Below are 24,765 nucleotides of genomic sequence, written 5' to 3'. Positions count from 1 at the left end.
TATTTTTTCAAGACATGTTAGAGTGATCAGGAATCTTCAAACTACAGCTCTCCAGCTGTTGCAAAACTACACACCCCATGAGGCATTGTAAAACTCTGACATTCACAGACATGACTAGGCATAATGGAAATTGTAATTCCTCAACAACTGGAGAGCCGTAGTTTGAAGACCCCTGTGCTAGACCATTATTATGCCTCCAGAATTGGGAGTGTGGCATCTACCCAACTTCTCTCTGCTGTTGGACACAAGAACCTATATATATATATATATATATATATACATACTAAGAATGAGCTCAGGCATGTTCGCATGGACCACGTGCAGAGCCCGCCAGCAAGTCAGCACAGCGCTGTGCTAATCACAGACAGTGAGACATTGCCCTGATGTGCGGCTGCAGAGATCGGGCAATGTCTCACTGCCTGTGATTAGCACAGCGCTGCGCCAACTTCCTGGCGGGCTCTGCACGTGGTCAGGGCCGGACTGGGAATAAAAACCAGCCCTGGAAAAAATGTCATACCAGCCCCACAGCATTATTATACCAGCCCAACAGCATAACATCATTATTTTCTTCTTCATGAAAGGGAAAACCATACATTTTAAAGCACATTTGATGAAGAGAGTATTATATATAGATATGAAATCACATAGGGCTTTATATATATTCAAATTCCAGACACCCTCAGAGACTGCAGACATGATATAGGAAATGGTTGGAGACTGCAGACATGATACAAGAGCTCAATGCAGCCTCACCAGTGCCCATCAAATGCAGCCTCACTGTGCCTACAAATGCAGCCGCACTGTGCCCACCATTGCAGCCTCACTGTGTCCATCAAATGCAGCTTTACTGTGCCATGAATGCAGTCTCACTGTGCCCATCATTGCAGCCCCTCCTGTGCCCCATGTCCCAGTCTGCAGTCCCCGTCTGTGGGAAGGTGTGTTGTTGATGCTCAGTACGGTACCTTGCATGTTTGCAGGATATTCATTACGGCCAGCAGCACGCAGGGTCTGTTCTCGTTTTGGATGGGGACAGCGCTCCTTACAGAGGATCTGTTTGCTGTGAGATGAAGTGGTCCCTGGCCACCTGCACCTTCAGCCATCCTCAAAGAGCAGGGGGGGAGTGGAGATCACAGGGGTGGGGAGCGGAGAGCACTGGGGGGGAACTTGAGAGCACTGGGGGGCCAAAAAGAACAGGGGTGGAGAGCACGGTAGGCTGAGAGCACTGGGGGGGCTAAGAGTGTGGGGTGGTGAAGAGCACTGGGGGTCGGAAAAACAGGGGTGGAGAGCACGGGGGCTGGAGAGTACTGGGGGGGGTACAAAGAGCAGGGGAGAGTGGGGAGCAATGGGGGGGAGCTTGGGAGCACCAGTGGGGGCCAAAAAGAACAGAGGTGGAAAGCACGGGGGACTGGAGAGCACTATGGGGGGTGGAGAGCACTGGTAGGGTTGGGTTGAGTACATTTGTGGGGGAAAAATGCAGGGGGGAGTGGAGAGTATAGGGGTGGGGAGTGGAGAGTGTTGGGGCGAGCCAAAAAGAACAGGGGTGGAGAGCACGGGGGGGTAGAGAGCACGGGGGGAGCTAGAGAGCACTGGGGGGGGGGGCAAAAGAACAGGGGGAGAGCACTGGGGGGAGTGGAGAGCACTGGGGGGGAAGAACAGGGGGGAGAGCAGAGCACTGGGGGGGAAGAACAGGGGAGAGCACTGGGGGGAGTGGAGAGTACTGGGGGGGAAGCACTGGGGTGAGTGGAGAGCACTGGGGGGGAATAACAGGGGGGAGAGCACTTGGGGGGGAAGAACAGGGGGGAGAGCACTGGGAGGAGTGGAGAGCAACGGGGGAGAACAGGGGGGGGCACTGGGGGGAGTGGAGAGCAATGGGGGAGAACAGGGGGGGGAACACTGGGGGGGAGAGCACTGGGAGGAGTGGAGAGCAATGGGGGAGAACAGGGGGGAGAGCACGGGGGGGACAGGGGGGAGAGCACTGGGAGGAGTGGAGAGCAATGGGGGAGAACAAGGATGGTGGCTATAGAAGGATGGGGAGAGCTGGAGAGCAGGGGCGGGGCAGCAAGAACAGGGGGGGAGAGAACTGTGTGGGGGGGGGCTGGAGAGTGTGGTGTTGGAGGAGAGCACTGGGGGGAGCTGGAGAGTGTGGTGGTGGAGGAGAGTGGGGGGGGTTGGAGAGTGTGGTGGGGGAGGAGAGCACTGGGGGGGGGGCTGGAAAGTTTAGTGGTGGAGGAGAGAACTGTGGGGGCGGCAGGAGAGTGTGGTGGTGGAGGAGAGCACTGGGGGGGGGGGGGGGGCAGGAGAGTGTGGTGGTGGAGGAGAGCACTGGGGGGGGGGGGCAGGAGAGTGTGGTGGTGGAGGAGAGCACTGGGGGCTGGAGAGTGTGGTGGTGGAGGAGAGAACTGTGGGGGGGGCAGGAGAGTGTGGTGGTGGAGTAGAGCACGGGGGGCTGGAGAGTGTGGTGGTGGAGGAGAGAACTGTGGGGGGGGGCAGGAGAGTGTGGTGGTGGAGGAGAGCACTGGGGGGGGCAGGAGAGTCTGGGGGGGAGGAGAGCACTGGGGGGGAGGAGAGCACTGGGGGGGGGGGGGGCAGGGAGCACAAGATGAACTGGGGACAGTAGAATAAGTTGGATAGGAGAATCGGCGGGGGGCCCCTCCCCCTGCGCCGATCCTCCTATGCAGGCAATGTGGCACACAGGGCGGGCTGTTCCTGCAGCATCTCCTCCTGCGGATCACAGCGCTGGCTGGCTCTGTGTTCGGCGGCTGCTCTGTAGCAGGGCCCCGCCCCCTCAGACCTGCTTGTGTGATAGGCGGAAAGTTGATTCTATCTACTATCACACGAGCAGGTCTGGGGGGCGGGGCCATGTTACAGAGCGGTCGCCGAACACAGAGCCAGCCAGTGCTGTGATCCACAGGAGAGAGCGAGAATGCAGCCGCAACTAAAAGCGGCCCCAGGGCAGGCGGCCTACTGGGAAATCTCCTGGTATCCCGGTAGGCCAGTCCGCCCTGCACGTAGTCCATGCGAACAGGCCTGAGCTCATCCCTAATATATACACACACACCCACCCACTGAAGCAGGAAGCAATAAACTTTGGACCAGATGTGAATCTGTACACAGGAAGTAGATGTGTGTTTTGAGGTCAAATAATTTAGACATACACATGACCCACACAAACACCACCCCATGTAAAAATATATAAAGAATTATCTTAATTTGCAAATAAGGATCATCTCTTGCTTAGAGAACGGTGAGCAGGGCATGGTGGTGGGAAGAAATTAGCAGCAGTACAAGCAACTTCCTGGAGGGGCGTGATGTCATTCCTGTGTGCTGGCCACCACTTCCGGGAGCCAGATATGCGCCACGGGTACATACCTCTGCGCACACAGAAGTTGCGCATCTCACATACACAGCAGTCATGCATCTCGATGCATTTGGCACATCTAGCTGCAGGAACCCAATTTCTATGGAAATTAATAGTAAAGCAGATGCAGAGTTCCAGGACTGGACTAACAAATGTTTCTAGTGAAAGGCAACTAGTGTTTTCTATTAAATAAGGTCTAAATAGGCCATTGGCATGCATCACAGTTGAACTTAGGAATGTGTCTTTGCAAAGTTAAATGAAATCCTTTCTTATTTTTGCTTGGGGATAGAGTGCAGAGGGATTTTGAAGTTTTGTCCATTTTTGGGGATGTCTGCACCCCTGATAGGGTGAAGACACATTCCAAATTTTGCCAGTTTCTCCTTCAAATGTATTCACTTCCTGTGTCATAGCCAAATATGAAGTGAGGGTAAAACCCTACCAATGTCTTTCCTTGGGGACACACAGGTCAATGTAATTAATTTTTCCCATTAGGTAAATTGTGCGCTAGTATTTTGCTGTGTACACCCCAAATTATTAGGTATCTTGGACTTTGGGGTTTATTTATTAAAGGCAAATACACTTTCCACTACAAATGCACTTGGAAGTGCGTATGCTGGAGATCCAAGGGGGACATGCAAGGAAAATAAAATAAAACAGCATCTTTGTGCTTCTACATGATTGGATGATAAAATCACCAGTGCTTCCCCTCAGATTTAAAGCGAGTACCTTTGTATTGCAAAGTGGATTTGCCTTTAATAAACCCCAAAATACCTAAAAATGTGGGTTGTACACAACAAAGTGCTAGAGTGCAATTTGCCTAATGGGGACACTAGTTAGATTGACCTGTGTGTCCCCAAGGAAAGACATTGGTAAGGTTTTACCCTCACTTCCTGTTTGTCTATGTGACAGGAAATGAAGTCAATTGTCAGAAAAGGGACACAAAGTCCAGCCTAAAAAAAGACAAGCAAGGGTTCTAACACTGACTTTATTTCCCTCAAATCCCCACAATTGGAATAAGAGCTAGATTTTTAGCTCAAAGCTCTGAATCAGTGATTCTCAACCCTGTCCTCAAGTACCCCCAACAGGCCATTTTTGACGGTTTACCTTCATCTTGCACAGGTGCTTTAAATCAGAGTCAGTAGCTAGGTATTTTGGACAGCTATTTTAGCTAAGATAAATTACCAAAACATGTCCTGTCGGGGGTAATTGAGGCCTGAGGCTGAGAACCACTGCGCTAAAACAAACAGACGGACCTCTCTTTTCAGGACAAGGTAAAGAATGCTATCTGCAAGCTTTACATAACATAGGTTTATGTGCTAATGAGGCAATTGAAAACACATGCACAGTCAATCAAACACATACAATGCAAGTTCACCCAATGTAGAGACAGAACTTCAAAGTGGGTACACCTGTTAAGGATGTCCTTAAATTACTAACCCCCAAAAAAAACACACTGAGCATGCCCAGAAAAATCCAAGAGCTGTTCACACACAAAAAGCATAAAAAAAACTAGCACAAAATAAGCCACCCCCTCTCCAAAATTAAGCACATCATCTAGCGTGCTACAAAATTACAAACGGGACAAACACCCCCCAGTCGAGGGCGGGCAAACAAAGAGCCTAACATGGGCAAAACTTATACAACAGATACCATTGCAGTCTATGGGAACTGACTTGTTAATTTTGCTAGTCCCCTCTTGGCTGGCTTATATTCTAGTTATTGGCCTTAAAATGGGTATGGGGGCCAGGTCCCACCTAAGGGACATATATCAATGTCACCAATCTTTAAAAATGCAAAATTGCTTAAAAGCTAGTAACTTGGGGGGGGGGGGGGGAGGCTTACCCCAAAAATGAAACAAGAAGTGCCTTTAAAAATGAAAAATTGCTTAAAAGCTAGTAACTTGGGGGGGGGGGTTACTCTGCCTGTAAAGTGGTGCATCTGTAGCATGTATCCAAAATGCTGCTTCAAAGATGTATGACTTTAGAGAAAACGTACAAATCAGCAAGGTTTTAACCCAAAACAAAATATAGCCCGCCCCTCCCAAAACATACAAGGTCATTTAGGTCTATTAAAGCGGAGGTCCACCCTAAAGTGGACCTTCCGCTCATCGGAACCCTCCCCCCCTCCGGTGCCACAATCGGCACCTTTCGGGGGGGAGGGGGGTGCAGTTACCTGGATAATCCAGGTAACTGCACCCACTTCCGGGATAGCTCTCTGCGGAAAGGGGCGTAACTTACGCCCCTTTCCGCAAGTGCCCGCCCCTTCCCGCAAGTGCCCCGCTGCCTGCTGGGAAACACACAGATCCCAGAGGCAGCGGGGAGCGTCCTTATTGCGCAGCGCGATTCGCGCATGCGCAGTAGGGAACCGGGAAATGAAGCCGAAAGGCTCCATTTCCTGATTCCCATACCCAAGATGGCGGCGGCAGGACCCGACAGGCGACCTAGAGATCGGCTTCGGGTGCCGACATCGCGGGCGCGCTGGACAGGTAAGTGTCACTATTTTAAAAGTCAGCAGCTGCAGTATTTGTAGCTGCTGGCTTTAAAAAAAAAAAAAAAAACGCGGAGTCCCGGTGGACTCCTGCTTTAAGGCTTAAAATGAGAACCCCCACATGAAAAATACCACCCCAAACTAAAAAAATATTGTACCCCTCCAACACACTAACAAACCCCTAGCCAAATACATAGCAAGCCAACCCTTGAAAGGGGGTGGATGCTTGGGGGCAGGAGGGGCTCGGGCACCTCAAAAGTCAACCACCTTGTTCCCATATTCAGGGGGACAAGGGCCTCTTCCACACAACCCTAGACTGGGGTTGTGGGGGGCTGCAGACAGGGGGCTTTACGGAATGTGGAAAGCCCCTTTAAACTAGTGGGTACAATGTGCTTTGTGGTTGGTATTGGGCTGAACCCTACATGCTCCAAAGGCAGCCAGCTATGTTGAGTGCATGTGGCCTTGTATGGTTCAGGAGGGGGTTGGGCGATCGCTCTTCTTGCCCCTTTCCTAGCTGGCCCCGTTATATGCTCTTAAAAAGTATATGGTTTGGATAGGTGAAGGCAGCTCACAGCCTTTTGAGAATGGAGTGGAGTGTAAAGTTCCCCTTTAAAAGAAAAAGTTAGCCCATGGAAATCCAAGGGATTAGAGGGTGGAGACAAGAGCATTGGAGAATGGAGTGTGGAGTGGGTATTCTTTGCAAAGTAAAACTTTACCTCATTAATCTCTGGAGCAACTGTACTCTCATGCCCCGTATACACAGAAATTCCGACCTTGTGTGTTCCATTGGACTGAGAGATTGAGAGCAGGTTCTCAATTTTTCAGTTGGAAAAAGTTCAGATCGGAAAATTCCGATCGTCTGTACCAATTCCAACATGCAAAATTCCTACGCATGCTTGGAAAAAATTTGACGCATGCTCTGAAGCATTGAACTTTATTTTCTCGGCTTGTTGTAGTGTTGTACGTCACCGTGTTCTTGACGTTCAGAGAACTTTTGGGTGACCGTGTGTATGCAAGTCAAGCTTGAGTGGAATTCCGTCGTAAAAACCATCCAAGATTTTTCCAACGGAAAATCTTCTCGTGTGTATGGGGCATTAGAGTGCACAAGTCTATTTGCCTTTAGAAAATCAACCCCATAGTCTTTGACTATATCCTGTCACGTGTCTGCTTTCTCTGATAATGAATATTCACTGAATATAGATACAGTCTATATACATATACAGAATATGCAGTCTTTGATGATGTCAAGGGCCCCCATACCAAAAAGGTTGACCATCACTGTTCTAGAGGGATTGGCCAGGTATGGTATACACATAGGTACATTGTTTCAGCTTGTAAAAATATATATATATATATATATATATATATATATATATATTACTTTTAAATATAGCATGCACGGCTGTTGGCTGATGGGAGATTTAGTAAATTTGGGTAAAGGGACAATGGTTACAGGACATACCTTTCTTCATACCAATTACCAATGTAGCGCTGGCTCCTGATGAGCAGGCGCTATGGTTTTTTTCAAAGTAAATTTTTCCTGAAACCACAGTTGGGTTTTGGGGCTAATTTTCAAAAAATTTCTGGTTTCAGTAACAGTCTAGCTGGGTTGCACTGTGTTCTCCTTGACCGCGGGTGTCGCTGTCACCACTGGCAAGGTTGAGAACACAGTCTAGCTGGGTGTATTGAATGCAACTGTTGTTTCGGAACCAGGCCACTGGGAGTGTTCTCCTGCTGTGCATTCTGGGAGGTGGTAGTTAACCAGTTGCCGACCGCCGGCCGCATCTCTTGTAGCGGGAGGGCGTCATATGACATCCTCCCATTTAAACAGGGAATGCTCACGATCGTGCGCACGCATCCCTGTTCCTTCGGTGGTGGCGTGTCACGGAGACACCGCTTGCCACCCAGAGGGGTGAACAGCCATTGGGTATGGCTGTTTACCATGTGTTCGGCACGTGATGAAGTCACGGCCGATCACAGATGGTTACACCCCCACTGTGCACGGTGCGTGCATGTTGTGGTGGCATGTTCCCGGGAACGCTGCTTGTCACCGACGCTGGAAAAACAGCCATTAGCCGGCTGTTTACCCACGTGATCGGTTGTGATCATTTCAAAGCCGATCACTAAATGTAAACAAACCGCGGTAACAAGATGTTACCGGGTTCTCCTCCTCACACACCGATCGTGTGTGAGGAGGAGATTGCGGTAACATCTCGTTTCCGCTTACAGTGTACACACGAATCACACTGATTGCCCCCCCAATAAAGAGGACCTGTCACCACCCATCATAGTACCTGTCACTCTCAGTCCATCAGAGTACCTGTCACAGCCCATCAGAGTACCCGAGTACCTGTCACGGCCCATCAGAGTACCCGAGTACCTGTCACAGCCCATCAGAGCACTCGAGTAGCTTTACCTGTCACAGCCCATCAAAGTACCCAAGTACCTGTCCCAGTCCATCTGAGTACCCGAGTACCTGTCACAGTTCATCTGAGTACCTGAGTACCTATCACCACTCTTCAGAGTACCCAAATACCAGTCACCAGGCCATCAGAGTACCCGAGTGCCTGTCACCAGGCCACCAGAGTACCCAAGTACCTGTCACCAGGCCATCAGAGTACCCGAGTAGAGATGGCCTAGCGGTTCGCCCCGGCGGTCGGTTCGCAGCAAATTTTGCGTGTTCGCGATTCGCCAAACCGGCGGACTTCTGGCGCTGTTCGCGGACATATGCATTTACATTGTGAAAGAACTTTGACCCATGATGACACATCCATCATGGGGTACAGGACAGCCAATTGAGACATTTCAGCACATCGACAATTGGACATTCCCCCTACCTTATAAAAAGACCTGATCTGGCGGCCATTTTACATTCTGTCTTATGTCAGTGTAGGGACAGGACGCTGTGTGGAACAGGGAGAGACTGTAGTGACACAAATCAGTAGCTATTAGGTCCACAAAAGTCCTTTTAAGGACTGGTATAGGTGTACAGTATATAGGGTTCTGGTGCACTGCTGTGCTGGTGATTGCTGAGTGCACTGCTGACTGATTCTGCAGCTGTCTTTTGTCAGTGTAAAGACAGGATGCTGTGTGGAGCAGGGACAGTCAGTTTAATCACTAGCTATTACTAGTAGGTCCACAAATGTCCTTTTAAGGACTGTTATAGGTGTACAGTATATAGGGTTGTACACGTATAATATACTTTCTTTCAAATATAGAAAGCCTATTATACTTGACTGCTGAGCTGAGTGCTGACTGATTCTGCAGCCGTCTTTTATCAGTGTAGGGACTGAGGGACAGTCTGCAAATCACTAGCTACTAGGTCCAAAAAGGTCCTTTTGTAGGTGTAAAGTATATAGGGTTGTACACGTATAATATACTTTCTTTCAAATATACAAAGTATATTATACTTGACTGCTGACCGATTCTGCAGCTGTCTTTTATCAGTGTAAGGGACTGAGGGACAGTATGGTGTTCTGAGCTGGGACAGTCTGCAAATCACTTGCTACTAGGTTCACAAAGGTCCTTTTATAGGTGTACAGTATATAGGGTTGTACACGTATAATATACTTTCTTTCAAATATAGAAAGCATAATATAGTGCACTTCATGCAGTGCTGCTGACCGATTCTGCAGCTGTCGCTTCTCAGTGTAGGGAGGGACAGTTTGGTTTTTGGAGCTGGGACAGTCTGAAATTCACTAGCTACAAGCTAGCTACTATTAGGTCCACAAAGTTCCTTTTAAGGACTGGTATAGGTGTACTATTTGGTGTGCAGTATATAGTGGTGTAATACACATATAAAATACTTGCACATATAGAAAGCATAGTATAGTGCATTTCCACTGTGCAGCACTGTGACTGCTGAGCGGCTCAGCAGTGATACTACAAAGAGTGGCAAACGCAAATCAAAGTATTTTAACTGGTGTGATAGACCAGTGGCCCCCAAAAACGACATATTGAAGCGGGGTGTTATATACCTTCTTCCACATACATACTGCACTTCTCTAGACACTTTTGTCACAGGGTCATTTAAAAAAAGACAAGCAGAAGAAGAGGCAGGCCCTTCCACAGGGGTGGTAGGGGTGTTTGCAGGAGCAACAGACTTGAGCCAAAGTGGCAAATTGCAGAAGGCGCATGCGATTACATCAAAGGACGCACCAGATTTGGTTGAGTGGCTCACTCAGCCTTACTCTTCTGCACCCTCCTCATCCTCTCGATCTGCACCCTCTTCTTCACTCTCTTCTGTGTGCACCCCCAAAGACACTACCACCAACACCACCACCACCATATACCTTCCGCTTGAGTCACCGGAATTATTTTCCGATCCACCACAAGACATTGCCGATGCGCAGCCACTTTTGGCATTGGATCAGGAAGAGGAGGTAGCAACAACCGTCACTCAGCAGTCTGACGACAGTACCCAGATCAGCCCAAGGAGGAGGTTGGTCCCCAGGGTGGCTGCCTACTCCGAGATCTCTAATTAGAGGGGAAGGTGACGTCGATGATGACGTGTCTAGTGATGTCACGTGGGTGCCCACAAGAGAGGAAGAGGAGGGGAGTTCAGAGGGAGATATGGACCAGCAGATAGGGAGAAGAAGCAGGCAGAACTTAGATTGCGCAGGAGAAACAAAGCAGACTGCTAATGTATCAGGAGCGAGGCATCAACCATGTACGGTCACATCTGGCGCTCCCAGGATGCCGGCACATGGCTCATCAGTGTGGGCTTTTTTTAACGTGTCTGCTGCTGACAATAGTGTTGCCATCTGCAGCCTTTGCAGTCGACGCATAAGTCGCGGTAAGCCCAACACTCACCTAGGGATGACCGCCTTAAGAAGGCACATGAGCTGCCATCACCGAGCCCAGTGGGAGAAACGAAACCCACAAAGCCACACTCCAGGCTCTCACTGTCCAGCCTCGTCTTCTACTTCTCCTTCTCCTCTCTCCTCACAATTGTCCTCCACTCCACCTTCCATCATGCCGCCCTCACATTTTTCTGGAAAAAGGCAGGCTTCCGTGGGCCAAATGTTCGAGCGTAAAAAAATGATGACGCTGCATAACCCTCTTGCCCAATGGTTGACGGCTGGCTTGTCAGAACTGATAGCCCGCCAACTACTGCCATATAAACTGGTGGACTTGGAGGCCTTTCGAAAATTTGTGGCCATTGGAACACCAGAATGGAAGGTCCCAGGAAGGAAGTATTTCTCACAGAAGGGCATCCCAGAGCTATATGGCCATGTTCAGCGGCAAGTGAATGTATCACTGGCACACAGTGTTGGTGCCAAGATACATCTGACCACAGACACATGGTCTAGCAAGCATGGGCAGGGAAGGTATATAACTTTTACTGCCCACTGGGTGAACTTTCTGATGGCCGTCAAGCATGTAACCCGTGGCACCCATGTAGATTTTGGTTTTACCACCAGGGATTCCATGCAGGCCTGCCTTTTCTTCTCCTCCTCCTACTCCATCCTCTTCCTCTCCTCCTCGGCTGACTCCTCCTTTTCCGCTGCTAGAGTATCTTCCGCTGCGCCGCCCAAGATCCCCAGAACCTATTCGACATGCCAGGTGAGACGTTGCCATGCTGTGCTGCGTCTGTTGTGCCTGAAAGCCAAGAGCCACACTGGCCCTGCACTCCTTTCAGCTTTGCATTCACAGGCAGATCAGTGGCTAACACTGCTCAATTTGACAGTTGGTAAAGTAAAGTGTGACAACGGTGCCAATCTGCTTAGCGCATTGAAACAGGGCAAAATTACACACGTGCCATGCATGGCACACGTCTTAAACTTTGTCGTGCAGCGATTCGTTGTCCAATACCCTGGGGTCCAGGACATCTTGCGGCAGGTTAGGAAAATCTCCACTCATTTCAGAAGATCTTAAATGGCCATGGCTCCCCTTGCTGACATTCAGAGGCGACACAATCTGCCGGTCAGACGTCTTATTTGCGATTGCCGATGCGATGGAACTCAACCTTCTAAATGCTTGATAGGCTGCTCCAGCAGAAACGTGCAATTAATGACTACCTGTAAGAACTCTGCGGCAGAACAGGTTCTGGGGAGCTTGGTTTTCTTTTCACCGTGCCAGTGGCTGCTCATGTGCGACGCATGCAGACTTCTGCAGCCATTTGTTGAGATCACCAAACTGGTCAGTCGCAGCCATGGCACCATCAGTGACATGGTACCTTATGCCTTCTTTATGGAGCGTGCATTGCGTTGTGTCATTGATCAAGCCATGGAGGAGCAGGAACAGGAAGATGAGGAAGTTGCAATGCTGGATGAATTCCCGGGGGGCTACTCTATCTGAGACAAGTCAACAACAGGAGTATGAAGAGGAGTCAGAGGAGGATGGTGCCGGAGCGGATGAGGAGGAGCAAGAAGAGCATGCTTTAAACCTTTTTGGGATCCCTGTTGTTGTGCGTGGATGGGGAGAGGAGAAAGAGGAGGACGACATTATCCTGGATGATGAGCAGGAGCCAGGGCACCACACCGCTTCCAGTTTAGTGCAAATGGGGGCCTTCATGCTCCAGTGTTTTAACAGGGACCCTATAAAAAGCATAAAGGTCAAGGACCAGTACTGGGTGGCAATGTACTTAGACCCCCTGTACAAACACAAAATAGCGGAAATGTTACCACCGTCACAGAGAGCTGTCAGAATGGAGCACTTCCAGGCCTTGCTTCGAGAAATGCTGCATTCTGCTTTTGTGTGCGCTGGCAGAGGAGGAATTCCCACTCCCAGAGAAAGAGTTGCGGGTACCAATCCAACAGCGCCTGCAAGAAGAGGGCAGTTTGAAGATGTGTTGGTGACTTCTGATATGAGGTCATTCTTTCAGCCAACCCATCGACAGGTCTCATCCGGATCCAGCATCAGGGAAAGCCTAGACCGTCAGGTGTCCGACTACATCGGGTTAACGGCCGATGTGGACGCTCTGAGGAGTGATGAACCCCTGGACTATTGGGTGGGCAGCCTTGACCTCTGGCCAGAGCTTGCCCAATTTGCAATGGAACTGTTGGCTTGCTTCCTTGTACAAAAAAAGCACACCGTACTATATGCCCGTACCCTCCTGTTTGAAGAGGTTGAGCGGTGTCATATTTTTGGGGCCCAGCAGCGAGTTGCTGGTATCAGTGCTGCTGTCAGTGCTCTCCATCTCGGTGCTGGTGTCAGTGGTCTCTCTCTATCTCGATACTGGTGTCAGTGCTCTCTATCACGGTGCTGGTGTGGTGTCAGTGCTCTCTATCTCGGTGCTGGTGTGGTTTCAGTGCTCTCTATCATGGTGCTGGTGTGGTCTCAGCTCCCTCTATCTCGGTGCCGGTGTGGTCTCAGTGCTCTTTATATCAGTGCTGGTGTCAGTGCTCTCTACCACAGTGCTGGTGTGGTGTCTGTGCTCTCTATCTCGGTGCTGGTGTGGTCTCAGTGCTCTCTATCACGGTGCTGGTGTCAGTGCTCTCTATCACGGTGCTGGTGTGGTGTCAGTGCTCTCCATCTCGGTGCAGGTGTCAGTGCTCTCTGTCTCGGTGCTGGTGTGGTGTCAGTGCTCTCTATCATGGTGATGGTGTCAGTGCTCTCTATCTCGGTGCTGGTGTCAGTGCTCTCTATCACGGTGCTGGTGTGGTGTCAGTGCTCTCTATCTCGGTGCAGGTGTTGTGTCAGTGCTCTCTATCACAGTGCTGGTGTCAGTGCTCTCTCTCTATCTCGGTGCGGGTGTCCGTGGTAGTGCTCTCTCTCTATCTCGGTGCTGGTGTGGTGCTAGTGCTCTCTATCATGGTGCTGGTGTGGCGTCAGTGCTCTCTATCACAGTGCTGGTGTGGTTTCAGTGCTCTCTATCTCAGTGCTGGTGTGGTCTCAGTGCTCTCTATCATGGTGCTGGTGTGGTGTCAGTGCCCTCTATCTCGGTGCCAGTGTGGTCTCAGTGCTCTTTATCTCGGTGCTGGTGTCAGTGCTCTCTATCACGGTGCTGGTGTGGTGTCTGTGCTCTCTATCTCAGTGCTGGTGTGGTCTCAGTGCTCTCTATCACGGTGCTGGTGTGGTGTCAGTGCTCTCTATCTCGGTGCAGGTGTCAGTGCTCTCTGTCTCGGTGCTGGTGTCAGTGCTCTCTATCATGGTGCTGCTGTGGTGTCAGTGCTCTCTATCTAGGTGCTGGTGTCAGTGCTCTCTATCATGGTGCTGGTGTGGTGTCAGTGCTCTATATCACAGTGCTGGTGTCAGTGCTCTCTCTCTATCTCAGTGCTGGTGTCTGTGGTAGTGCTCTCTCTCTATCTCGGTGCTGGTGTGGTGTCAGTGCTCTCTTTCACGGTGCTTGTGTGGTGTCAGTGCTCTCTATCTCAGTGCTGGTGTCAGTGCTCTCTGTCTCGGTGCTGGTGTGGTGTCAGTGCCCTCTATCACGGTGATGGTGTCAGTGCTCTCTATCTTGGTGCTGGTGTCAGTGCTCTCTATCTTGTTGCTGGTGTGGTGTCAGTGCTCTCTATCACGGTGCTGGTGTCAGTGCTCTCTATCACAGTGCTGGTGTGGTGTCAGTGCTCTCTATCTCGGTGCTGGTGTCAGTGCTCTCTATCACAGTGCTGGTGTGGTGCCAGTGCTCTCTATCTCGGTGCTGGTGTCAGTGCTATCTATCACGGTGCTGGTGTCAGTGCTCTCTATCATGGTGCTGGTGTCAGTGCTCTCTATCACGGTGCTGGTGTCAGTGCTCTCTATCTCGGTGCTGGTGTCAGTGCTCTCTATCACGGTGCTGGTGTCAGTGCTCTCTATCTCGGTGCTGGTGTGGTATCAGTGCTCTCTATCTCGGTGCGGGTGTGGTGTCAGTGCTCTCTATCTCGTTGCTGGTGTTAGTGCTCTCTATCTCATTGCTGGTGTCAGTGCTCTCTCTTTATCTCAGTGCTGGTGTCCATGGTAGTGCTCTCTCTCTATCTCGGTGCTGGTGTGGTGTCAGTGCTCTCTATCTCGGTGCTGGTGTGGTGTCAGTGCTCTCTATCTCAGTGCGGGTGTGGTGTCAGTGCTCTCTATCTCATTGCTGGTGTTAGTGCTCTCTATCTCGTTGCTGGTGTCAGTGCTCTCTATCATGGTGCTGGTGTCAGTGCTCTCTATCACGGTGCTTGTGTGGTGTCAGTGCTCTCTATCACGCTGCTGGTGTCAGTGCTCTCGATCACGGTGCTGGTGTCAGTGCTCTCTATCTCGGTGCTGGTGTCAGTGCTCAGTCTCTATCGCGGTGCTGGTGTTAGTGTTCTATCTCAGTGCTGGTGTCAGTGAGGAAGATAGCAGCGGAGAAGCCAATCAGCAGGCAGTGCCAGCACCATGGCTGAGGATCAGCACTGGACTGGCACCTCCGGACTACCGCAGTGGAGCCCTGCATAGGTGGGGGTAAGGGCCGGGCAGAGGGAGGGGCTCAAGCACAGGTTGGCACACTGGGACACTGGCACAGTACTGCGCTGCCCTGACTGTGGCACTAATCATCTCCTGCACCCCTTTCATAACCTGACCTTGCCTCTCCTCCATGGCCTTCATGCGCTCCTGAATTGTCAAAATTTCACAGATAAAAAAGAATGCTTGTAGTTGTCGATCCCAGATTCACTTTATACTTTTGTTATGTCAGTGTCCATGTGGTGGGACTATGTGTGCACAGCTAGTAAGTATTTTGTGGCTGAAAATATGACCTGTAGGTTTTTAAGGTTCGCCTTCCATTAAAGTCAATGGGGCCCGTGAACTTTGCGGTTCGCAAACTTTTGGCCACGTTCGCGGTTCGCATTCGCATTCGCAAAATGTCCCGTCGGAAATTCGTCCATCACTATACCCGAGTACCTGGCACCAGGCCATCAGAGTACTCAAGTACTTGTTACCAGGCCATCAGAGTACTCAAGTACCTGTCACCAGCCCATCAGAGTACCCGAGTACCTATTTGCAGCCCATGCCTCATAGAATATATACGTTGGGGTTTTTGCTTTCCAAAATGGACTCATTTTGTGGGTAATTCCATTGTCCTGGTAAAATGAGATGTGTCATTTATGCTCCTAGAACGCCTGAAGGTACTACTACTTCAATGTTCGGCCCCTCTATGTGACCAGGCTGTGTAAAATGTTCTACACATGTGGTATCGCCATACTCGGGAGGAGTAGCAGAATGTGTTTTGGGGTGTAATTTTTGCTATATACATGCTATGTGTTAGAAATATCTTATAAATTGACAACTTTGTTTTTTAAAAAATGCGTTTTCATTTTTTCCACATTTTCCAAAAACTTCTGGAAAAAAATGAACCATTCAAAAGACTCATTATACCTCATAGATTATACATTGGGGTGTTTGCTTTCCAAAATGGGGTAATTTTATGGGCAATTCCATTGTCCTGGTACTCCAGGGCCTTCAAAAGTGTAATAGGTGGCTGTGAAATGAGATGTATCATTTTTGCTCGTAGAACACCTGAAGGTACTACTTCAATGTTGGTGCTCTGTATGTGGCCATGCTGTGTAAAAGTTTCACACATGTGGTATCACCATACTCAAGAAGAGTAGCAGAATGTATTTTGGGTGTAATTTGTTGTATGCATATGCTGTGTGTGAGAAATAACCTGATAATATGACAATTTTGTAAAAAATAATAATAATTTTAAAGCGGGAGTCCACCGGGACTCCGCGTTTTTTTTTTTTTTTTTTTAAAAGCCAGCAGCTACAAATACTGCAGCTGCTGACTTTTAAATAGTGACACTTACCTGTCCAGCGCGCCCGCGATGTCGGCACCCGAAGCCGATCGCTCGCTCGGCTGCCGGGTCCCGCCGCCATCTTGGGTATGGGAATCAGGAAATGGAGCCTTTCGGCTTCATTTCCCGGTTCCCTACTGCGCATGCGCGAGCCGCTGCCTCTGGGAGCTGTGTGTTTCCCAGCAGGCAGCGGGGCACTTGCTGAAGGGGGCGGGCGCTTGCGGAACGGGGGCGTAACGTACGCCCGTTACGCAGAGAGCTAGCCCGGAAGTGGGTGCAGTTACCTGGATTATCCAGGTAACTGCACCCCCCTCCCCCCTGAAAGGTGCCGATTGTGGCGCCGGAGGGGGGGGGGGATTCCGATGAGCGGAGGTCCATTTTAGGGTGGACCTCCGCTTTAAAAAATCTTCATTTTGAAAAGAATTGTGGGAAAAATTACAACTTAAAAAAACGCATTATGCTACTTACTTAATACCTTGGAATGCCTACTTTCTAAAAAGGGGTCATTTGGGGGGGTATTTGTACTTTCCTGACTTGTTAGTGTCTCAAGAATTGAGATACACCTGATGTACTGAAGGCCTGATCAGATGTGATCAATTTTCAGTGATTGGCACCATAGTTTGTAGACTCTATAACTTTCACAAAGACCAAATAATATACACTAATCTGGGTTATTTTTACCAAAGATATGTAGCGGGATAAATTTTGGCCAAAATGTATGAAGAAAAATTACTAATTAGCAACATTTTATGACAGAAACAAAGAAATTTTTTCACAAAATTTACGTTTTTTTAAATTTATCGCACAAAAAATAAAAAACCACTAGTGATTAAATACCACTAAAAGAAAGCTCTATTTGTGTGGAAAAAGGGACGCAAGTTTAATATGGGTACAGTGTTGCATGAGTGAGTAATTGTCATTCACACTGTGAGAGCGCTGAAAGCTGAAAATTGGTCTGGTCAGGAAGGGGGTGTAAGTGCACTGCATTGAAGTGGTTAAGGTGTGTAAGGAAAGTTGATGTTGCGCTATTATTACCCTATTCTGGGTAGGGGGCTGTTACACCTTCCACTCTATCTAGTAACATATAAATGACTCTCAGAACATATATATTTGAATATATGATATCTTCTAGATGGTTCTATATGATTAGAAATTCATTATGGTGTAGGTATTTTATAGAAAGAACTATAGAATAAGGTGCCAAGAAAAGGACTAAATTTTAAAAGTTGCACTCTTAAAAAAACCATAAACACACTTGCAGAGGTGCTGACACCCAGTGATGTTGGGTGTATATAAAACTATCGGAAGTGTGTTAGTGTTGGATGTTACCGCATTGAAAAAAAATTAAATAATAAAAAATAAATAAACGCCCTACAGAGGCAATTATTGTATACATATAACTTATCAACTCTAAATCTATATGTGTTTAAATGACATCAATATTGCGTGAAGGAAAGTGCCACGTGCTCATCAGGTAAGTGCAACTACTTCAAATATGCTAAATAGAACTAAAAACTCTCTGATTCACTCATATATTGCCTAGTGTTGGCTGGTATTGTAAAGGTAGTAATAACAATGTTAAATATAGTAAGATATGTGAAGTGTCAAAATAAATATAAAGTGCAAAAGTGACAAAATGTAAACACCCTACAGAGGTGCTATCACACTAAAGTATAAATAATCCAAAAAATAATGTATTAATGTGGGATAATGGGTATCACACTCAGATTTGAAGTCCTAGAAACATTAATAAATAAAAAGAGCAAAGTGACAGAAATGTAAACACCCACCTGTTGGTTTAGGCCGAACCGGTTTTGGTTAGATTGTGCTGCACACTTACGGAGTGGGGGAGGGGGGTATATCCTCCTGTACCCCACATCCACTGTTCTTTGTTTTATGGTGATGAGGCTTATACATGTTTCGCACGACTTTGCTTTGGTGAGGATACTGTAGTGAGATAGCCCTTTGTCCCGGTTCCTTGGGGGACATTGGGGTACCCATCTGTCATTATTCCCCTTCTGGGGTGCAGGTTGGAGGCACCTGCGGGGAGGGAGGGTGGGGGGAGCCCTCAGTCGCAGCAAGATCCCTTTTGGGGCGGCTGGGGAGGTCTCCCGCTGTCTGCTCCGCCGTGAAGTCTGGGGGGCGGGTGGGAAATGTTACTTCCCTCCTGGCTGGACGCCCTCTATGTCCCCCCCACCCCTAACATTCGCTGTATGGTCTGATAGTTAATCCTAATGTCATGACTTTCTCCGAATTACTCACTATAGCAGATTTTTTATGTCCTCAATCCGGCTTAACCTATGCGCGACCTGCATGATGCACTAAGAAATCTTTGGCCTCGTGGCACGTTTTGTATACTTCTGTACTTTCTTTGTTTACCACACTAACTCTGTTCATTGTTGTACCTGACAATGCTCTGTACTTTCGTATATACAAAATAATAAAACAGTTTGAAAGAAAATGTAAACACCCTACAGAGGTATTTAACAACCAAAAGTATAGATGATCCAAAAGAAATTGTATTAATGTGGAGAAATGGGTATCGTACTCAGACTTGAAGTCATATAAGGTGCATGGGTGCGTAAAATTTGTATATCCAAAAAAGAAAATAAGAGTAAAGTGGATAATTTTAAGAACAAATTGTGCGTGTGGAACTTCAGTGACAAGTGTAAACTGGTCCCATACACTAACCCCAAAGACTGCAAAGAATCTAAAAAAATTCAAAAAAATATCTCTCAGGGTCCAAACAATAGTAATTTGTAGTGAACAATAAATAAATGAACAAAAATATTTTGATAAACACCCTACAGAGCTAATGGAAAGCAAGGTGTGTAAAAATATATAAAAAAGGAAAAGACACCAAGTTCAACAAGGAAGAGAAAAAAACGTCTCTAAAGTGCACGTGCTTTTCCGTGATAACCAATGTGCATGCGAATCCGGTAACCACTTCCCAGTGTTCTCTTCCCTGTGTCAACACACTTAAGTGAGTAATGGCCCCTTACCTCAAGGCGAGGAGAAAAAAGCGTATAAGTGAGGGTCCATTTAAGGCTCCTCTTTCTGGATCTGCATCTCTCCTTCACTCTCTCCACAAAAGCACATTTGGCAAGAAAATGGTCACAGCACAGGTGCAGGTCACTTTAAGACTCCTCTCTCCAGCTCCACTCTCCTCCTTTAGTTTATCTCCATAGAGCCCAGTTTAATCAGAGAAAGCAAACCATAGTGTAGTAGGTCTTTTAAAATGTATCCAATTTTTATTAGCAATAAACATATGGTACTCACAAGAGAGGTCTCTTTAAAAACATATATCCGATGAGCAGCAAACTCGTGCAGTGTGAATCAGCATACAGCGTCCTTCCCTGTCCCTACGCGTGGCGTCACAACTCATGATTTCAATATACACTAATCTGGGTTATTTTTACCAAAGATATGCAGCGGGATAAATTTTGGCCAAAATGAAGGAAGAAAAATTACTAATTAGCAAAATTTTATGACAGAAACAAAGAAAAAGGCATTTTTTTCACAAAATTTTAGTTTTTTTAAATTTATAGCACAAAAAATAAAAAACCCAATAGTGATTAAATACCACTAAAAGAAAGCTCTATTTGTGTGGAAAAAAGGACGCAAGTTTAATATGGGTACAGTGTTGCATGAGTGAATAATTGTCATTCATACTGTGAGAGCGCTGAAAGCTGAAAATTGGTCTGGTCAGGAAGGGGGTGTAAGTGCACTGTATTGAGGTGGTTAAGGTACTTACATCACATGGGGAGGAGGTTCTGTTCTGCTCTGTTGGAGAGAATATTTTCTGTCTGTCTGGTTCTGGTCCTCCTGACCAGCCCCCATGGCCCTCCTGGCCTGGGGTGCGGAGCCATGTATTTTGGGTCTCGGGGCTGGCTAGCCCGAGGCAGCGCAACTGCAGAGACAGGCCTGAATGGATTTCGGGAACTATTGATCCAAAGGTGGTCTGGTGTGGTCTCATCCAAGGGAGAGGCCCAGCAACTGGAGAAACCAGAGGGGAGGACTATTTAGGAGAAGGCCGTGAGCAAGGCTGGCTTCTCTGAAGGAGCCTGGAGGCTTAGTTGAAGGACACTACATGGATCTACACTCATATGGTATCACCGGATCGGCTGAGAGATACTGGTACCGTATGATAGCTCTTTGAATTTGTCTATGTTCCTTAGTAACGCTAAAGTCTGTGGCAGAGACTTTTCTTCAAATATCCTACATTCAAGTCTGTGGCAGAGACTTTTCTTCAAATATCCTACATTCAAGTCTGTGGCAGAGACTTTTCTTCAAATATCCTACATTCAAGTCTGTGGCAGAGACTTTGCTTAACACACTACCAGCTGCTAGGCCTAGTGAGAGGAGGTCTATCCAGGGGTTGTAAAATCCAGCTGTGAAACGGTTATTATTCTCTGGATTTTTCTTATAAGAGACTTTCCATTTTTTGCAGTCTAAAGTACCTGAGCAGGGCTGGTGCAAGGATTTTTGACACCCTAGGCGAAACCTAATTTTGCCGCCCCCCTTGACTCCACCCCTGACTCCACCCCCTTTGCCCTGCTCATGTAATCCCCACCTTTTTAATGACCGCTACTATTTTGCATGCAACACTTTGCTAGACCAGCTAAATTTTACAGTTTTGCCCCAAACCAGGTTTTGGATCAAATAATTCAAAACAAATTTTTGCGCCCATCAAATACAGACCCACCAGCACCCATCAATGCCACTTTACCAGCGTCCATCAATTACAGACTCACCAGCGCCCACCAATGCCACTTTACCAGCGTCCATCAAATACAGACTCACCAGCGCCCATCAATGCCACTTTACCAGCGTCCATCAAATACAGACTCACCAGCGCCCATCAATGCCGCTTCACCAGCGCCCGTCAAATACCATATCACCTGCGCCAATGAAATACAGACTCACCAGCGCCCACCAATGCCACTTCACCAGCGCCCATCAAATACAGACTCACCAGTGCCCATCAATGCCACTTCACCAGCACACATCAAATACAGACTCACCAGCGCCCATCAATGCCACTTCACCAGCACCCGTCAAATACCATGTCACCAGCGCCCATCAAATACAGACTCACCAGCGCCCACCAAATACAGACGTATCAGCGCCCATCAATGCCGCTTCACCAGCGCCCGTCAAATACCATGTCACCAGCGCCCATGATCCAATAGAGACTCAGCAGTGCCCATAAAATACAGACTCGTGGGGGGGGGGGGGGACATTTTAGCAGATCAGTCAATATATAATACATAGACACTCACACACATTTTAAAATGACATTTCATATACAATCTCATTAAGAGAGAAAGCAACAGTTTTTACTTTTTCCACCAGTGACACCTTTTTCTCACTGGCACCCACTCTGCTGTGTTGTCTGTGTACGGTGTACCTGCTGCTTCTGTTCTGTGTCCTGTGGTGCCTCTTCCTGTTACAGCCAGCCCAGGCTGCACCAGTCCCAAAGCCCGGAGAGCTGCCGCCAGGCGCCACGCAGCCATGCATCCCATGATGCTTGCATCCTCCATCCATCCATGATCCTTACTCTGTTCCAGGAGCGCGTGGGGGGGTGGGGCCGGGGTAACTGTGTTGCTGGAGTCTGGAGAGTGGCCTCGGCGAGATGAGTCATGATGTCATGTGACAGACTGAGACTGACAGACAGTCGGAGAGCGGAGAGCGGAGGCGGAGGGGGAGGGGGGGTGGAGGGCGCTACTGCTGCCTGACACAGTGACACACACAGAGAGCGCCCAGGGGTTTACCGGCTGGCTCGCTGCAGAGCAGAGAGGGGGGATGTCTGAGGGGGGGCGGGGGGGGGGGGGGGGGGTTGGTGGCGGCGCTGCTTGACATGGCAGGATATTTACAAGGACAGTGCACTGTGCAGGAGTACAATAACCAGCGGCTAGGCGCCCTAGGCGGCAGTGCGCCCTAGGCGGTTGCCTAGTCCGCCTAGTGGTAGCACCGGCCCTGTACCTAAGCTTAATCAAAACCCTCTACCCTTGTCTAAAGACTCTGTTTCTGGTTCAAATAAATAACCCAAAAGAAGATTCAGTGTCAGTTTTTTACATTTCTTTGGGCCATCTACCACAGGAACCCTTAGACTGAGAAGAGGTCAAGAAGGTAACGGTAAGCCCAATAAAAGCAGCAGCTCCTTCGGGGGTCAGTGCTACACCATATTTTAAAATGCTGACTGTATATAATGCCACTATTTATGAGTGGAACAAGATGACTGTTTCTGTGAAAATAACACAAGCTCATCTTAATAAAATAACAAGCCCTCATCACAAAGGTTTCTCATCACTGATCTCTTTTAACACTTTTCCCAATATTGTCAATTGTGCATTGACAAAACCTAACTAGGCCTTCATCACAAAGAATCCTTATCATTCAGCTTTCTGTAACACATGAACACAACACGTCTCCCAATATAGTCAATTGTGCAATTACCTGCGAACTCTATGATGAAAAGGAGTGTGCCACAGAAAAAGTATTTTCTAAAGAAAATTCTAAATAGTACAGAATATACCATGTATTCTACCTTAACATTTCAAACTGTTATTGCACGAAATACCAATTCAGTGAAACAGTGCTAACTTGTTGTGTCATGTAAACCACAACAACAATGTAGAATATTATAAATTTATATTAAAGCATAAGGAAAAAGTAAAGCTATATGACCATATAGCACCCTCCTAGTGTTGGATGTCGTTTTTAGCTCCTTCTGTTGTCAAGGGAGCAGTGATTGTTTGCTCTGGTCTCTTCCAGGTTTCTCAGGCTGGCAACTTTTGGATTGTGTAGCTGTTATTAAGGCCTCAGTAGTGTCAGGGCTGAAGGCCTGGAGTGATCTTCCTGAGGAGCTGACTGTGGGACTTCACCATAGGGATCAGGTCTGGAGAAGGATTGTCTCCCTCACTGGGCTCTGTCTGGAGGCAGTTGGAAGGTGTGCAACTGTTCCAGGAACTTGTGGGTAATCACCTTGAACTTATTCCTGGTGACTGTGTGTGCTTTTGAGATATAAGTGCAAGAGGCAGTCTGGACTAAGAAAACTCTCACAGGGTATCAGGCCATTCCCCTGTCCTTAGCAGAATCCTGGAGTGTGAGCCAGCCTAGTGAAAAGTGTCCTCCTACCCCCCCCCCCACCCACACACACACTGTTTAAAGTTGTGTAAGCAATACATTTCAAAAATAAATTCCCTAGACTGAGTTATTGGAGCTGGATTGCATGGACCTGTGCTTGTGGTGGTGGGCAGTCTCTGCGCTATTAGAGATGCACCAGCTATTACCAGAGGCCCCTGCGGGGGTAGCACTACATGGATGTACCATATCCCTATTATTGTTTCCAAAAAGTCATTGTTTGTTGATGGGATTTTAGAGGTGCCAATTTATATATAAAAATAATGCTACCCAAAAAACTCCTTTCAATTTTGATACATCTATTAAAACTGGTTCTATGTTAGCCTATGTGGCCATGCACATTAGGCATTTAGCTCACTGTTTTAAGAGCTGCATTTAGACGTATGAAAATAAAAAAGAATAAACAGAAAAAGACCAAAGCTGCAATAAGAGAGAGGTTTATGGGGATAATTTAGGCATGTACAGTATATGTATAATCACTTAAACGCACATATACATGTGCATAAATGTATTCCAATGATCAGAATGCATTACTATTCTGACCAGTAGAATGCATTTACCCTCATTGTCATACATGCAAAACCACGTGTACATATTGTATAAATATGTGTACATATGCAACATTAGAGGCATTTTTCCATCAAGTTCTGGTAGAAAAAAGACTGCATATTTGGAGCATAGACTCATACGCCCGTGTGACTGAGGTCTAAGGCTTTTAATAATGCAGTATTCCCTATCCACAATGAACAAATATATGAGACAACACATATAGCTATTCCTTCACAACCTGCCCTGGTTACCCTCACCCTTCAACATCTTGTATTTAACTTTAACAGAACTTTAAATAATGATCATAGTGTCTTGAATGCTGGTCAAATGGTGGGGTCCTGGTGAATATTCGTCTCATGGGTCATCAAAGCCTGAGTTCAAAATGATAGTGGGATTTCCATAAGGTGACCTTTGTGCATTAATTCCACTCTTGGGACACTTGGGACACTTGGGACACTTGGGACACTAGAAGGTGGGTCCCTATGATGTAAAACATTTGTAAACCTGAAGCCACTAATACTGCATTATAATACTGCTGTCTGAAATA

The sequence above is a fragment of the Lithobates pipiens genome, unplaced genomic scaffold (genome assembly GCF_037356315.1).
Source record: "Lithobates pipiens isolate NorthernLeopardFrog02 unplaced genomic scaffold, aLitPip1_a1.2 Scaffold_1, whole genome shotgun sequence".
Taxonomy (NCBI): domain Eukaryota; kingdom Metazoa; phylum Chordata; class Amphibia; order Anura; family Ranidae; genus Lithobates; species Lithobates pipiens.
Note: the sequence above shows the minus strand (reverse complement) of the source record.